Genomic DNA, 18,516 nt, shown 5'->3' on the forward strand with positions numbered 1-18,516 from the left:
CTTGCCATAAGTGATACCGCTCCATCCAGCATCCACTCAATACTGCTCTGTCTCTCACCTGCTCCATCTCCCACCCACCCGATACCGATCCGTCTCTCACCCACCCGATACCGATCCGTCTATCACCCACTTGCCGTAAGTGACACCCGGGTGATACCGATCCATCAGGCCTACGATGACAATCTCGGAGGTCACGTAGTCACGCCGGGCGTGACCACGTACATGCCCTCTGAAATCGTATGCCAGACAGAGCAGTATCACCCGGGTGTCACTTACGGCAAGTGGGTGAGAGACGGATTGGTATCGGGTGGGTGGGAGATGGAGCGGGTGAGAGACAGAGCAGTATTAAGTGGATGCCGGATGGAGCGATATCACCCGGGTATCACTTATGGCAAGTGGGTGAGAGATACTGATCTGCCAGCAGATCTGCTAATGTTGAATTGCTTATATCTTTAATTTGTACATATGTGAGTGGCATATTCAATAACATTTGTAAAGGGAATTATGCTATGTGACATCATTTTACCCTTACATGAGCAATATTTGGAATATCGGCCAGTTCCGGGGCCGATACAGATATATCGGCAAAAGTCGATATCGGCCGTCGATATATCGGCCTTGCCGATAATCGGTCGATCCCTAATTTGTATGCACCAGTGAGCGCTGATCCACCAACTTCAGCTGGTGTTGCTTTGTTTGTGCTTTCCTTACATGATCAGAGGTCATTGTAACCAACAGACCGGGTGTAGCAGTTTCAATACACTTTGGTTATCCTCAAAATAACTCTGTGACTAATTTATCCACCATGTTTATGCACCTTCAAGGCTATTAATTAGAACAAAGTTTTGATAAATACCCAGATCAGATTCTTTAAACGCTGGCAAAGAGAGAAAATTTTGAAAAAATGCAGCTTTAGTTTGATTAATAAGCAACGTGTAATATTTTTTCAAATATTTTCACCCAATTTTTTTCTCATTTTCCTCCCAAGTACAGGAACCCCAATGTAGGTTTTGATATATGTTAGATCTTTATGGTTGCTAAGCAATATATTGTACTCAGTGGGTGGATGGGGGATCATTCCTTACAGCATACCTTACAATAGAAAAAATAAAGAAAAGCAATTTTTAATAAATCAATAGAACCTTTTAGATGCCAAAGAAGACCATTAGAAAAGCTTTATGTAAAACTCATGTTTTCTAAGGAGTGCACATCAACATTTAGCCACCCTTTCATCTTTTTTTTTTTATTTTATTTTTTATAAATAAGGATTTGTTTTATGTTACAGCCTTATTGCAAAATGGATTAAATGCATTATATTCCTCAAAATTCTACAAACAATCCCCCATAATGACAATGTGAAAGAATTTTGTTTTAAGTCTTTGAAAAGCAAACTCACCTGACCTAAACCCCATAGAGAATCTGTGGGGCATTGTCAAGAAGAAGATGATAGACACCAGACCCAACAATGCAGAGGAGCTGAAGTCCGCTATCAAAGCAACCTGAGCTTCCATAACACCTCAGCAGTGCCACAGGCTGATCGCCTCCATGCCACGCCGCATTGATGCAGTAATTCATGCAAAAGGAGCCCCAACCAAGTATTGAGTGCATCCTATACTGTACATGGACAGACTTCTCACTAAGACAACATTTCTTTAATAAAAATCCTTATCCTTATAGGCCACAATCATCAAATTGAAAAAAGAAAAAAAAAAAAGGAAATGCTTGAAATATATCACTCCCTGTGTAATGGATCTATATAAAATATATGAGTTTTTACTTTTTCAATTGAATTACTGAAATAAATTAACTTTTTGATGATATTCTCATTTTATGAGATGTATCTCTCTCTCTCTGTCTCCCTCTCCCCCTCTCCTCTCTCTCCTCTCTCTCTCTCCTCTCTCTCTCTCCTCTCTCTCCCTCCTCTCTCTCTCTCCTCTCTCTCTCTCCCTCACTCTCTCTCTCTCTCTCTCCTCTCTCTCTCTCTCTCCTCTCTCTCTCTCTCTCTCTCTCTCTCTCTTTCTCTCTCTCCCTCTCCCTCCTCTCTCTCTCTCTCCCTCTTCCCCTCTCCTCTCTCTCATCTCTCTCTCTCTCTCTCTCTCTCTCTCTTTCTCTCTCTCTCCTCCCCAGCACCCCCTAATACTTACCTGAGCCCCCTCTCTTTCCAGGGATGTCCACAAGTTCCTCGGCCGTCCAGGACTGATTGGCTTAGACACAGCAGCAGCGCCATTGGCACCCGTGGCTGTCAATTAAAGTCAGTCAGCCAATCAGGAGAAAGAGGGGCTGAGCCGAACTGCATCCTTGTTTCTGAATTGACACACAGAGCTGCAGCTCGGTTTAGGTGCCCCTATACCAAGCTGATTGCTGTGGGTCACTTGACAGGAGGGAGGGGCCAATAGCAGTAACGAGGGACCCACCAAGAGGAGGATCTGGGCCACTCTGTGCAAAACCAACCTCCAGTAAGTATAATAAAGTATGGTATTTTAAAAAAAAATGAGACTTTACAATCACTTTAAGCAGACGTTTGTTTTCCATTTTTCTAGGGTGAAGCTATTTATGTTTGCTGCTGAAAGCATTGTTATGTTTACCTTGGAAAAAATGAAAACTTTTATGTTTATGAAAAACAGCTTTACAAGTGATTCTAGAGCACTATCAAAGTAGCTAATACCCCAGGACTTTACAACTGGTGCTCTGATGTGGGCAGCGTGTTGTAGTTGCAAAAGTCATTTAAGAAGTAGACTGACATTAAAAAGACGGTGTACCTATGGAATGTCTGGGTTGACATCGACTCAGGCACTGCAAGCTGTGGGAAGAGACATGGAGTACGTGATCAAGGCTCTAGTGCAAGCTACTGTGATCCAGCAACAGACCTCCATGGAGCCAAACCATCACCATGAGGAGGCAATAAATCAGCTGCAACAGGCCCTGGCATAGATCATAGTTGCGCAGCAGGAAAACACTCTCTTGATGGCAGCCCAGTTCATAGAACAGCAGGAAAGTACACAAGCACAAGTGGTTGCCTAGCAGGAGACGGTGTAGTGTCTTACTCAGGGACAAGAGCTAGTGCTTTTTGCCTCTAGCATTTAGGTAGCCATGAAGGATAGCCACTACTTGCAGAAACTGACACACAATCATTATGTGGAGGTGTTTATAACACCTTTTGAGAGGATAGCATACAGAGAGAGGGGTGGCCTTCATACAAATGGACTGGTCTTATAACTCCTTTACTTACTGGTGATCTGCAAAAAGCCTATTTTGACCTGACAACAGAGGACACCCAGAATTATGAGTCATTGAAGGTAGAGGTACTGACTCACCTTGGGGTGACTAACTGTGATATGGGCCCAGATAAACACCACTGGAAATACCAACCTGACTGGCCATCAAGGTCCCAGATGCATGACCTGGTTTAGCTGGTCAAGAAATGGCTGCAACCAGAGAATTTAATGGGTCATCAAATGTTGGAACGGGTCTTTCATGACTGGTCTCTGCCAGATTACCTAAAGCTCTGAGTAAGCCATGGAGACCCAACAACAGTGAACTGGTCAAGATGGTCAAGAGATACAGAGTGGTAGAAAACCTGTTTGAGCCTGCCAAGCTGGGAACCCACACCAAGGGCAGCAATGCCAGCAGTAGCACCAATGTAGAAAGCCCTGTCAGACCCTGGATTGGGTCCAGGCTGGCAGTAAAGCTTCATGTACAGAGACTGTGCGCCACACATCTTGACCTGGCTGAAAATAGATTTGAGTGTGAAATGTGATGAATTCCAAATTGAATAAATCAAAATTTTCGGAGCAATTTGAGTTTGGATCGGTTGAAAATTGATTGACCGATTTCAATTCTGTGTGAAGAATGGCTGGTTGTGGGCCGGGAAGGCAGCGGCCGCGTCCTTAAAACCTGATGACTCATCAGCTTTCAGCGGGTTTCCCAGCTGACAGCTGAATGTAAACAGAACAGTTGCTGGCACATAAACATTCTGAAAAAAATCCTCCCACCCTTTGGGTCTAGTATGGATTTTAAGGGAAACCCCACGCCAAAAAAAAAAAAAATAATTTTAATTGACATAGAGTCTCCCCCAAAATCAATACCAGACCATTATCCGTAATCTTTTATTGATCTTCAAGTTTGAAAGTCCTCCATACTCTTTTAATTCTTTTATTATGTTTGGAATTGTTGTTATAGGGTTTATGATGTAAAATAGGATGTCATCAACAAATGCTGCTGCTTCATGTTCCTCTTCGTCCACCCTTACTCCCCTTATATCCCTACTGTTCCTTATGGAGGTTAGCAAAGGTTCCAACGAGAGGGTGAGAGTGGGCCTCCCTGTCTCGTCTTGTTATTCATTCCAAAGGGAGGTGAAAGACTGCCGTTCACTTTTCCATTGCTGTCAGGTTCCTATATAGAGCTTTTATCCATTGGATCATTCTGGGGCCAATTCCCAAGACTATTATTGTTTCTAGCATAAAGCCCCCAGTCTACCCTGTCAAATGCTTTTTCAGCATCTATTAACAGTAGTAGATCTGTGGTCCTAATGCCTCTACTTTTATGTAATAGGAGTAACGTTCTTATCCCATTATCCTTCCCCTTTCTACCCTGGAACAAGTACAGTCTGATCAGCATGTATCCAATCAGGCATCAGATATTTTAATCTAGTAGCTAGCACTTTTGCATATACAGTAACTTTGTGTCACAGTTTAGTAGCGCTATTGGCCTACAACCCAAACACAAGGTGGCGTCTTTCCCTTTGGTATTACCATAGCAAACGTCTTCAATGATTCTACTCTCATTACCTTTCCTTCTCCTATACCGTTCATGTATTTACGTAAGTTTTGGACTAATATTTTTTTAAACATCCTATAATAACGGTCTGGGGCGTTTCCCTGTCGCTGAATTTTTCAGAGCCATCTCTATCTCCTCCTGTGATATTGGTACCTCTAACCCTTGCAGTTTTTCCATTATAACTGGTGTGATAGACCAGTGGCCCAACCTAAATGACAGATTGAAGCGGGGTGTTAGTTAACAATATACTTTTATAACAGTGTATTTGGGTACTGCATAAATGTTGCCTCTTTTGCTGTGTTAACTCTGCTACACTCAGTGGCAAACTTACTGGCCAAATTTTTGTATAACTGGTGTGATAAACCAGTGCCCCCCTAATACCACAGATTGAAGTGGGGTGTTATCTAAGAGTATACTTTTATAAGTGTATTTGTGTAGTAGGCAAAATAATAAAAAGGGAAGGCATGTCCTAGGGGGGTGTTTAGGTATACCGCCCCTGATTCCCAAATAGGTTCATATTTCAGAACCTTGTCCTGTAAGATGCTTATGAGTTTTCCCTGCATCAATATCCTACTCTTTTGTTTTACAGCTACCAAGGAAACAGAGGACTGTTTCCATGCTCCGGCTATTGGCTCCTAAGAAGATGTAATAGAAGAGCCTGTGTGTATTTAGGAGTGTTATTAACTCTTTGAATTAGAACAATTTGGGTTTTCAAGATAGCTATGCCAGTGACCTTGCGTAACATCTGGACGAATTTGTTCCAGAATCCTCAGATTCGGGGACTGGACAACCACGTGTGTCACGATCAGGGGGTCAGGCTCGAAGACCAGTTGCTATAGCAGTGGAAGCTCACACAGGAACCAGCAGGATAGGAATACAGGCAGGTCACCCTGGCAGATGACGCAGGCTCATCTGAGGTGCGAAATCTAAGTACTAACCAATGTTCACCAGAGCTCCTGATGGTGGAGATGGATTTTGCTGCATCTTAGCACCTATTCGTGGTCCTCAGGATCACCCCACCAGGAGGTGAGCAAGCCAGGGTCCAGTATCAGATATAGCAGATAGGCATCAAGCAGGAGCATAGTCAAGGAACAAGCCAAAGGGCGGTAACGAATAGTTGCAGGTTGGGATTAAGCAGAAGCAAGGAGCAAGGAGCAAGTCAAATGTCGGTAACGCATGGTAGCAAAGATACAGGGGGCAGTAGGAGAGACAAAAAGCGAGATATTAGCTGGAGAAGGCACAATATTCTGGCAAGCAGGAAGTGCAGAGACATGGCTTAAATCAGGACGTTTGTGGGAGGAGCAAAGAGTTTAAGGTTCAAGGCATATAAGATTCATGGCAGGATCATTCAAGGAATTGTCTTAGGAACTGTCCATCTTTCCAGGTGGCTCAGCAAGCAGAGATACTGCCAAACACAGCAGGGGTCCTAGGTTCAAGTCCAGGTCCTGACAATGTGTGGAATAGAGAACACTCTGGGAATCTCTCTGATTGGGGCATTTCAAGTTTACTACACAATACCCAACTGAAAGAGGCCCCAGTTGAAAAAATGGCCTATCCTAATCAATACTTTATTTAGCCACCATTGAAAAGCTTTAATGTTCGTTCCAGGGAGAAATTGTGGGTTATGGAAAAGGTGAGCCAAGGGACAAAGTTCAGAGATTAACAAGGATTGTTTATGTAAAATATTGCATAAGGTTAGGGAGTATAAGAGAGTAGGTGTAAGGATCGGGGAATTTGGAAGGACACCACAGTAGAAAATCAATAGTATGGTGAGGGACCGCTTTCTTTTCCATTATAATCCAGTCTGGTTTGGGACCCAGTAAATATACAATGGAGATCTGTGCTAGTTGAGCTGCTTGGTAGTACCACCATACCACCATAAATTTGGAAGGGCAAGTCCCTCTTGAGTTTTCAATCTAAAGAGCACACTTTTAGGGCAGAGATAGCCTTTATTTACGCAGATAAAGCGTATTATTTTAAACTGAAAACTATTCAGATGTGCTCTTTTGGGTAAGAGAGCCTGAGCTAGCACAAATTTTGGGGAAGGAAAAAGAACGGGATTTGGGAGTAAGTCTAGCCACCAGCCTATGCCCTATCCTATCTTTTTGGAAATAGAACTGCACACCAGACCACCTGAGATGCTTCTCGGCCTCTGTAGTCAAGGCCATACTTAACCACTTGCCGGCCGCCGCACGACTATTTACTGTAGCAGTCAGCCTCTCCTGGGCAAAGCGACGTAGACCTACGTCACTCGCCCACGAGCCTGTAGGGGGCGAGGGTGCTCCCACCCTGCTCGTTCCCTGCCTAGCCAGCGTGAGTGACCGGTGGCTCCGATGTCTGCCGGCCGCTCAAAATCTTCCAGAGGAGAGGGAGAAAGACAGATGGCTGATGTAAACACAGCCGTCTGTCCTTCTCCCTGATGTAAGCACAGAGGCTATGCGAACCTGCTATGTAGGATCGTATGTCTCTGTGATTACATCACAAGCCATGCCCCCCGAGAGTTAGAATCACGCCCCTAGGGACACACTTAACCCCTTGATCACCAATAATGTTAACCCCTTGCCTGCCAGTGTCATTTTGACAGTAACAGTGCATATTTATAGCACTGATTACTGTAGTAATGTCACTGGTACCCCTAAGAGTGTCAAAAATGTCAGTCAGGGGTCCGATCTGTCCGCCGCAATGTTGCAGTCCCACAAAAAAAATCGCAGATCACCGCCATTACTAGTAAAAAAAAAATAAAAAAGACATAAATCTTTGCCGTAGTTAGTAAACACAATAACTTTTGCGCAAACCAATCAAAATACGCATATTGCGATTTTTATTTACCAGAAATATGTAGCAGAAAACAAATTTAATACAAATATGTAGCAGAAAACAAGTTTAATTGTTACAAAGAATATAACAGAATATGTAAAAAGGAAATTAGGGACGCAAAAATTCTAAATGAACGACAGATTGCAAAAGGGCCAATGTGGTGCCTAAATTTAAAAAGGGATCAAAGTATTTGTCAAGTAGCTATAGACCTGTTAGTGTAACTTCTATAGTCGGGAAAATATTGAAGAGTTTAATAAAAGACCACATAGATGAGTTCTTGCTGGAAAAAAAATATTTTAAGCAACAGACAGCATGGATTCATGAAAGACAGAAGTTGTCAAACAAACCTGATTTCTTTTTATGAGGTAAGTAAAACTTTGGACAGAGGGGTGGCTGTGGATGTGGTATACTTGGACAGAGGGGGGGCTGTGGACGTGGTATACTTGGACAGAGGGGTGGCTGGGGACGTGGTATACTTGGACAGAGGGGTGGCTGTGGACGTGGTATACTTGGACAGAGGGGTGGCTGTGGATGTGGTATACTTGGACAGAGGGGTGGCTGTTGGACGTGGTATACTTGGACAGAGGGGTGGCTGTTGGACGTGGTATACTTGGACAGAGGGGTGGCTGTGGATGTGGTATACTTGGACAGTGGATGTGGTATACTAGGTTTAATGTTGATAAATGTAAAGTTATGCACTTGGGGGCTAAGAATATGCATGCATCACACATACTAGGGGAAGTAGAACTGGGGGAATCCATAGTGGAGAAGGATCTGGGGGAATCCATAGTGGAGAAGGATCTGGGTGTTCTAGTAGATCATAAACTTAATAATAGCATGCGATGCCAAGCTGCAGTTTCCAAAGCAAGCAAAGTCCTTTCTTGTATTAACAGAGGCATGGACTCCAGAGAGAGAGAGATATAATTTTTCTCCTGTACAGATCATTAGTAAGACCTCATCTGGAATATGCAGTTTAGTTTTGGGCAACCAAACTGATGTGGCATGGAGGACCTCAGCTATGAGGAGAGATTAGAGGAACTGAATTTATTCTCTCTTGAGAAGAGGAGATTAAGGAGGGATATGATCTCCATGTATAAATACATAAGGGGGGGATGTGATCTCCATGTATAAATACATAAGGGGGATATGATCTCCATGTATAAATACATAAGGGGAGGATATGATCTCCATGTATAAATACATAAGGGGGGATATATGATCAACATGTATAAATACATAAGGGGGGTATGATCTCCATGTATAAATACATAAGGGGGGGATATGATCTCCATGTATAAATACATAAGGGGGGATATGATCTCCATGTATAAATACATAAGGGGGGATATGATCTCCATGTATAAATACATAAGGGGAGGATATGATCTCCATGTATAAATACATAAGGGGGGATATGATCAACATGTATAAATACATAAGGGGGGATATGATCTCCATGTATAAATACATAAGGGGGGATATGATCTCCATGTATAAATACATAAGGGGAGGATATGATCTCCATGTATTAATACATAAGGGGGGATATGATCTCCATGTATAAATACATAAGGGGGGATATGATCTCCATGTATAAATACATAAGGGGGGATATGATCTCCATGTATAAATACATAAGGGGGATATGATCTCCATGTATAAATACATAAGGGGGGTCCATATAGTGAACTTGGTGTTGAGTTATTCATTTTAAGGTCATCACAGAGGACAAGGGGGCACTCTTTACGTCTAGAGGAAAACAGATTTTGTCTCCAAATACGGAAAGGTTTCTTCACTGTAAGAGCTGTGAAAATGTGGCATAGACTCCCTCCAGAGGTGGTTCTGGCCAGCTCAGTAGATTGCTTTAAAAAAGGCCTGGATTCTTTCCTAGGTGTACATAATATAAATGGGTACTACATTTTTTTTAAGGTAAAGTTGATCCAGGGAATATCTGATTGCCTCTCGGGGGATCAGGAAGGAATTTTTTTCCCCTGCTGTAGCAAATTGGATCATACTTTGCTGGGGTTTTTTTTCGCCTTCCTCTGGATCAACTGCGGGTATGGATTGTGTATATGGGATTGCATGGTTGGGTTTTCAATACTGTTTTTTTTTTTTTTTTTCTTTTTTTTGGTTGAACCGAATGGACTTGTGTCTTTTTTCAACCTGACTAACTATGTAACTATGTAATATATATACTGTAATCTATTGTTACAAAAAATGTTGGTAATTTTATACAGTTATCTTAGCGTCTATGTAAATAACAATTGGGCTATTATTTTTGATGTTTGCATCATTTATTTTTGATAGTCCATGCTTACACTGATCTGGTTTGTGTTTTTAAAGAATTCTGCTTGGCTAAAAATGAACTCAAAATAGTTACTTAAGTCAGGTACATTATTCGGTCAATTTGACTGACTAAATTATTAATTCAGGCATTCCCTGACACAACAATCGATATTTTATTATTTCTACAATGTGCCAAATCAATGCATTATGAGGACTTATAAGGTTGCTTAATGAAATAGTTCCTCGCTCCTTTCGCCTTTGCTGGCAGTACCACAAGAAGTATGATCCAGCCTCTCCTATCTCACCTCTGATATTGTCATGTACCTTGGTTGGAGGCAGAGTTGACGAGAGGGATTCCCTTGTGGCTATGTTTTGAGAACCCCTGGAGGTGCAAGGTTCAAAGACACACGGGTGCCGGTAGCTTGATAGAAGGTGATTGCTACAGTCAGGGACGTAGTCATGGTGAGCCAAGGTCATACACAGTAAGACAGCAGGATGGTCAGGAGGCAGGTCGGGTCAGTATCAGGGAAGCAGGCAGAGTAAGGTCCAGTAGCAAGCCGAAGTCAGAACCAGGAGATCAGGCAGAGAATAGTCAGAGGCAAGCCGAGGGTCAGAATCCACAGAGCGAGGTTAGCCAGCAACTGAAGATCAGTCAGCAAAGGTAAGAACACAGGAACCCGGATTAGGGGAAGTTGAAGAACATCCAGCAGCTAGCATCCATCAGAGTCTCCTTTAAATAAGCCGTTTGCGCAAAGACATGCGTGCTGGCGCACGGAGATTCGCCTACATGTCAGTGCACGCTGGACATGAGCTCGTCTGTGTGCTGGTACATGTGCACGAGAGTTAGCTGAATGGGAATGAGTAGTAGCTGTAGAAGAATTAGCGTTAGTTGCAGAAGGATTAGCATTAGCTGTATAAGAATTAGTATTAGCTGAACTAGCTTCTTGGCAGATATCCTATTTGGTTTATTCCCTTTTTCACACTGGCTTTTCATTGAAGTAAATATTATTCTTGTTGACTTCACCATATCTATATACCAAATGACAGCTCTGTCTTTATAGAAACTCTCAAATGACAGAAAAACACTAATATGGTGGGGGGGGGGGGGGGGGAATATTGATACTTACAAATCAGACACTTTTTTACACATCAATTCTCCTTTAAACCTACCGTCCCCCTATATAGTTGAACAAATATGCTTTTCTACTATTACAGGCAAGGTGGGATTATATCAATGCTATGCCAATATTTGAAGAGCCTTCACCTGTCATATAAAACTACCCTGATGCCCCTGCATTTCTTCAATTGAATGTTACTATTGTTATCTTGTTGACACCGTACAATGTCATGTTATTTTTTTTTTCTTTGATTTTTGTATCTTCATTTGGGCAAGGGTTTAACCTGCCTATGTATGTCTCAATTTGCATTTTAAAACCCCAATAACAAAACTGAAACAGAAAACTGTCCTGATGATTGTTTGTGGGGTTAGGTACCTCAGGCCTAAGAAAATGGTGGGACTTTATGGGCAAGGTGTAGATAGTAGAAATGAGTACAGTACTTAGTAAAAATAAATTTGTTTACTGTATGTAAAAAACATATATATATATACAGTATACAATGGTAGTGGTGAGGGGTTGTAGACCCCTGAGTGAGAAGGGTGAGGAAAATGATAGAATAGTGACAGTGTGTAAATAGTGACTTAGGTAAGATAGGAAGTTTCTCTATTTCGTTTAAGAGAGTTTTTCCTCTTTTTGCGTCCCAACGCGTTTCGGCTCGCTCCTGGAGCCTTTTTCAAGGGTGTAAGTCACATAGTATTCCTGAAATAGTCAGATAGATACTCTCAGTTACAAATTGGTGATACCTATTGATTGGTATATCAAGCAATGGTATCTCCATAAAATATTGTTACATACATTTTGTTTTGCCGCGAGTAGAGATGGAGTTCCCTCATGAAACAGCGAGAGCGTGAGCCTTATAAGCCTGCAAGGTATTGAGTGAGTTTTAGGAAATCATATTTGTATCGACCAGTACTGAGTGTTATTGGGGTTAGACTTACTAGCTATGTGGTGGGTTTCGGTGCCCAGGATTGCCCGATGGGACATACAGAGAGGTCCCATTCAGGTGATGCTGGGGTGTCTTGCTGGGTTGTACTTCAGATTAGATTAGTATATCCAGTCAGGGACAATCTCTGAAAGAATGAGGAGTTAAATTCAGTGTGTGGGAATTTATAGTGCAACCGGCATGAAAAGACCCTTTCAAAGGCTGGTACCTTATGGGTTCCTTACTTGCGCTGGGGTCAGGCACCTGATTGTATGCCTGTTGGAGCCTGTTGGATGGTATGCTCCGATCTGCAGGAATGCATGGATATAATGTATTGTATGTTATATGGAAATAATATATAAAGAATATATATGAATTATATATAAAATATATATAAACAAAATGTATAAAAAGAAAAAGAAGGATGGACGGTAGAGTGGTATAGGCCACTCATGCTCGTTCTGTTTGTATTTTAGGATAATGTATGTGTAAAGCCATCTAGGGGCTTTGGAAATTCTGGCTATGTATTAGACACTTCTTACATTAGTACATATAGGAGCATCTTAACCGTGCATCTTTGTGGTGATAGTTGCTTCAATTTAAGCGACTGTGTGTCGCTGAATGCATTGCGATTCCTGGTACAAGGTCGGCAAAAATGAATGGGTTTGCTTGGTATGTAGAACCCAATATTTATCAGGTAAGGTTCCATCTATGCTGGGAAGTGTATATACTGTTGGCTGCAAACTGTATATATATATATATATATATAAACATATATATATATATATGCAAGACCGAAAACCTCACAGTGGGAGTCTAAAAGTACAATGTGCAAGAGTTGTGACATGTTTAAACAATGCTGGTCTGTTGGGGCCAGTGACTCACTTTTAAGAACTGCAGGATTGTGTCTCCAAATGACTCACTTTTAAGAACTGCAGGAGAGGAGAGGAGAGGAACACCCAGGAGCTGAGAGGAGAGGAACACCCAGGAGCCGCTAACAGCCCGCATTTGGAGACACAATCCTGCAGTTCTTAAAAGTGAGTCACTGGCCCCAACAGACCAGCATTGTTTAAACATGTCACAACTCTTGCACATTGTACTTTTAGACTCCCACTGTGAGGTTTTCGGTCTTGCATATATATATATATATGTTTATATATATATATATATATATACAGTTTGCAGCCAACAGTATATACACTTCCCAGCATAGATGGAACCTTACCTGATAAATATTGGGTTCTACATACCAAGCAAACCCATTCATTTTTGCCGACCTTGTACCAGGAATCGCAATGCATTCAGCGACACACAGTCGCTTAAATTGAAGCAACTATCACCACAAAGATGCACGGTTAAGATGCTCCTATATGTACTAATGTAAGAAGTGTCTAATACATAGCCAGAATTTCCAAAGCCCCTAGATGGCTTTACACATACATTATCCTAAAATACAAACAGAACGAGCATGAGTGGCCTATACCACTCTACCGTCCATCCTTCTTTTTCTTTTTATACATTTTGTTTATATATATTTTATATATAATTCATATATATTCTTTATATATTATTTCCATATAACATACAATACATTATATCCATGCATTCCTGCAGATCGGAGCATACCATCCAACAGGCTCCAACAGGCATACAATCAGGTGCCTGACCCCAGCGCAAGTAAGGAACCCATAAGGTACCAGCCTTTGAAAGGGTCTTTTCATGCCGGTCGCACTATAAATTCCCACACACTGAATTTAACTCCTCATTCTTTCAGAGATTGTCCCTGACTGGATATACTAATCTAATCTGAAGTACAACCCAGCAAGACACCCCAGCATCACCTGAATGGGACCTCTCTGTATGTCCCATCGGGCAATCCTGGGCACCGAAACCCACCACATAGCTAGTAAGTCTAACCCCAATAACACTCAGTACTGGTCGATACAAATATGATTTCCTAAAACTCACTCAATACCTTGCAGGCTTATAAGGCTCACGCTCTCGCTGTTTCATGAGGGAACTCCATCTCTACTCGCGGCAAAACAAAATGTATGTAACAATATTTTATGGAGATACCATTGCTTGATATACCAATCAATAGGTATCACCAATTTGTAACTGAGAGTATCTATCTGACTATTTCAGGAATACTATGTGACTTACACCCTTGAAAAAGGCTCCAGGAGCGAGCCGAAACGCGTTGGGACGCAAAAAGAGGAAAAACTCTCTTAAACGAAATAGAGAAACTTCCTATCTTACCTAAGTCACTATTTACACACTGTCACTATTCTATCATTTTCCTCACCCTTCTCACTCAGGGGTCTACAACCCCTCACCACTACCATTGTATACTGTATATATATATGTTTTTTACATACAGTAAACAAATTTATTTTTACTAAGTACTGTACTCATTTCTACTATCTACACCTTGCCCATAAAGTCCCACCATTTTCTTAGGCCTGAGGTACCTAACCCCACAAACAATACGACAGGGACGGCGGCAAACCACACACTAATCTATAGGTGGATAATGATCAAACAACCCCCAGAACTGTCCTGATGATTACTTGGGAAACCAACAAAGGTGTAACTTTCACCCCCCAAGTTCAGGACACAATGCTCACTAACTTATGTAAATGCACAGGATTGATTTTAGTCTTCGAAACTTCGATAAACATTACATACAAAATGGTATATGTATGATCCCTCAAAAACTTCCCACCATTTTCCTGAAGTTTTTTGAAAGTGTTTTAGGGGAATTTCTCTCTTCTGGGTCCTTTGAACATTTTTTGTAGCTGTCCAATGTTAGGCACACAGTGGCAGCAAGTTACAGCTTTGGTTGTCTAGTTGACAGTTCTATTACTCTAGCTCTTGTTGCGGTATATGTTTATTCTTGGCCCCTATTCCCTCATCATGACTAGAGTTGAGCGGACACCTGGATGTCCGTGTTCGGCGGGTTCGGCCGAACTTGAAAAAAAAGTCAGAGTCCGTGTCCCGGACTTTTTCTGAACTTTATCTGGACACCAAACCCCATTGAAGTCAATGGGGACCTGAACTTTCAGGCACTAAAATGGCTCTAAAACACCAATGGAAAAAACTAGAGTGCTGCAAATGGCAGCAAAGTGTAGTTAAGAGCATGGCAAGTGCTCTTAAAAAAAATCCCCTTTAAATTTTCAATTTTTAAATAGCAGATTAGAACAGCAATCTGTAGTAAAATATAGATGAACGCTGCACACAACAGACTGATAAAAATAGATTTTTTTTCTCCCTCCTCCTCCTCCTCCTCCTCCTCAGTGGGCTCAAGTGAGGGCAAAAAGATCGTTCACTGCACCACCCCCCACACAGCAAAATCGATGTAGACTGTCCCTGCCTAATCTCTCCAGCCTGTCCCTAAAATGCTCAAATAACTGTCCCGGCCTACACTCCGACCTGTCCCTGCATTCTTTTTGGGCACAATTTTTCACTGTCTGTCCCTAATCAGCAGCAGCCAGCATGTATGATGTGTGCTCTCTCCCTAAACTACAGCAGAATGACGCGCCGCGCTGTGGCTCTCGAACTTATAAAGACACGGGTCACATGCTTCAGATGGCCAATCACAGCTACTAATACATTAGTAGGCATGGCTGTGATGGCGCACACCAGTTAAACACTTGTTGATTGGCTGTTGAAAGCCCGCCATTAAAAGCACGCCATTACATACAAAACAGGAAATAAAATTACCGAACACGGATTTTAAACCCAAACATACAGTAAAGTTTTCGGGTCCATGTTCGGGTAACAAAAATCCAATTATTCGGTACGAACCCGAATAATACAGTCTGTGTTCGCTCAACACTAATCATGACAAATTTTTTACATCTCCTTTTCAGTGTGGTACAATGGGTCATCGCCTTACATTGGCATTTCATAATAAACCCCCATGGCTCAAGTCCTAAATATAATAGACTTGCTAATTCTTATTAAGTGAATTCATCCATCTATCCATGACACCATGCAACAGTTCAATGACAAATGGGAAACGTGGTCAACTTATCAACTAGTGCACTCATTTTGGTACCTTCATCTTTGATTTCCCCCTACTATATGCCCCTAGAGTATCTTTAAGTAGGTGGCTATCCAGATACAGGTCCTCTTATCAATGATTAATATTAATAATGTTATATTGGATTGTATTCTATATGTTTTGTGACATACAGAAACAAAAGTTTTCAGATAAAATAAAAACCCATAAAGTTTAAAAGGGCTGAAGCTATAGATTGTTTATAAAGACTCCTGACTGTGAATTCTGTCTCTGCATTTTGGTCCATTGTGCTGTCTTCTAACTGTGATGGTGTGTTCGTTTTTTTCCGACCCAAACCCAAGGGGTGCAGCACGATGTTTTTATGAAGATTTCTGGTTTCACATTTAGGACTATTGGTGCGGCTTTCAAACTTTTAGCCACTGGCCAGTTAGTACTACTCCATACCTAAGGGCTGCAGCTCTATTTATCTTTAGAATGACACCTTCCTGTGACTCATGTCTCCAATTTTAGGCTTGTTGGTGCTTTTGTCCATTGAACACTGCCCAATTATTAGTCACCCCCAATTTAAGGAATGAAGCACCAATGGTTTTCAGTAAGACAGCTGCCTGTGTCTTGTGTTTCTGCATTTTGGACTGTTGTTGCTTCTACCAAACTGTATTGACCCTGGACAATTTTTACTTTCTTTATTGAATATCAACTGTGTGATTCAATTATGTTTTGCCCTTTGACCTCCACCCCCCTTTGACAAAGTCAGAAGTGATGAAACGCGTCTGGGTGTGGCTACACGGCACACCGGAGAATTGATCGGAGGATTGGAGGTGGTTCCCAAGGGTCCGTTTCGCCAGCGTGGAGGTGATGAGTACTGTGGGAACACACCAGACCCCCTATTTTTTAAACATGCGCTATATTATGTAACATCTTGTGAGTGCATTTTGTGATGGGTTTTAATTAGAGTTAATAAATAAATGTAAAGACCATATTGCACTAGTGGAGCTCTTTTTTTTTTCTATGGTGGGTTATTCATGAGAGAGGAGGAACCGTTCGAGGTGGACAATTTAAAGACGATCCCCCCCCCCCCCGCGTATAACTAGTATAAGTATTCCACTGCACATGAGCCCTGACCATGAAAATGGGGGGCAATAATATAGAGTGAGTTGCCAGCTGATGGGAGCGGTATCAAGAAGGTGGTGGATTTTGGGTGACCCAACTACATCACGGGACTCTTAGCATCTGATTACTATTCACTTTATGAACTGCAGTGTGTGCGAAGTGTGGACTGGCTTTTGTGCGCATCTTCTTTGAAGATTACTGCTCATTTATTGTATTTTTTAACCTCTTGTCAGAATTATTATATATAAAAAAGGAGCAAAAGGTCAAACACCAATGATATAAAAATCTCACTCACCCAGCGCTAAAACACCATGTATTAAATGAAAGATGAAAAGACCATAAAGGCTAAAGCTGCTGCTATAATAAATGGATGAAATTAGACAAAGGTGCAACAGGTCCATTTTGATGGGTGAGCGCGGCTTGTTGGTGAAGGCACACGGACTATACAATTAACTGCACTTTCATCCTAATATATCACCTGCACTGGTATATGGGACTGCTTTTTGGCCGACTGATAATCCTACTCTATAGCGAGTGCATTTTATTCCTGATGGACATTCAGTTGTTGATCTTTTAACCATTCATGTGCAATGATGTTTTAACTATTTATGTGTAATTCAGATTTTTTAGCGCTGCTAGTGTCACTGATTGGTTTGTTAAAACTCAATCTGTTGCACCTTTGTCTAGTATTATTATATGATTTATTTATTTTCACTTAATAGTTTTGTTTAAATGCGCGGCTGAGTGATCATTGTTTGGATTAAGGATTCCCTTTATTATATTATGTTTTGCCCTTAAGAAATGTACCTACAAAACGATGGATGTGAAAATAAAATCAGTGTTCCTTTTATATTTTTATTTTTTTATCGCTCTGTCCACTAACAGATAAATAAAATGGTGACAAAAAGATAAAAATGCTTTCAGTGGATTCTAAATTTAAGTGTTAATGACTGTACTCAATTATAGAAAAGGGGCTCCCAAGGTGTTATAAATTACATCTTAGGAGACCTTTAATGAGACTTTCAGCTTTGTGTTCTTCTAACACAGCAGATTGTCCTGCGGGAATGCCAACAATTTTAAATAAGAATAAACCTTTAGCCACTAGAAATGAATACATATAAACCCGAGTGTGGGTAGGTACACCATACAATTTTTCCTATTAATTCTCAGATCCATAATTGTATTATTATTTTATACTGATAACTTTAAACGGAGAAAAAAAGAATAATATGAGGAATATGACAGAGATTTCCTCTTTCACTCTTGTGGGTCTATCAGACCATCCACCAACCATGAATGGACTTTTTGCGTTCTTCCTTCTCATCTATCTGATGACTCTTATCTCAAACCTTCTTATTTTTTTCTTGGTCCTCACTGACTACAATCTGCACAACCCAATGTATTTTTTTCTTGCCAACTTGGCATTCCTGGACGTGTGCTATTCATCAGTGACCGCACCAAGG

The sequence above is a fragment of the Pelophylax lessonae genome (assembly GCF_965119305.1).
Source record: "Pelophylax lessonae genome assembly, chromosome: 8".
NCBI classification, from domain to species: Eukaryota; Metazoa; Chordata; class Amphibia; order Anura; family Ranidae; genus Pelophylax; species Pelophylax lessonae.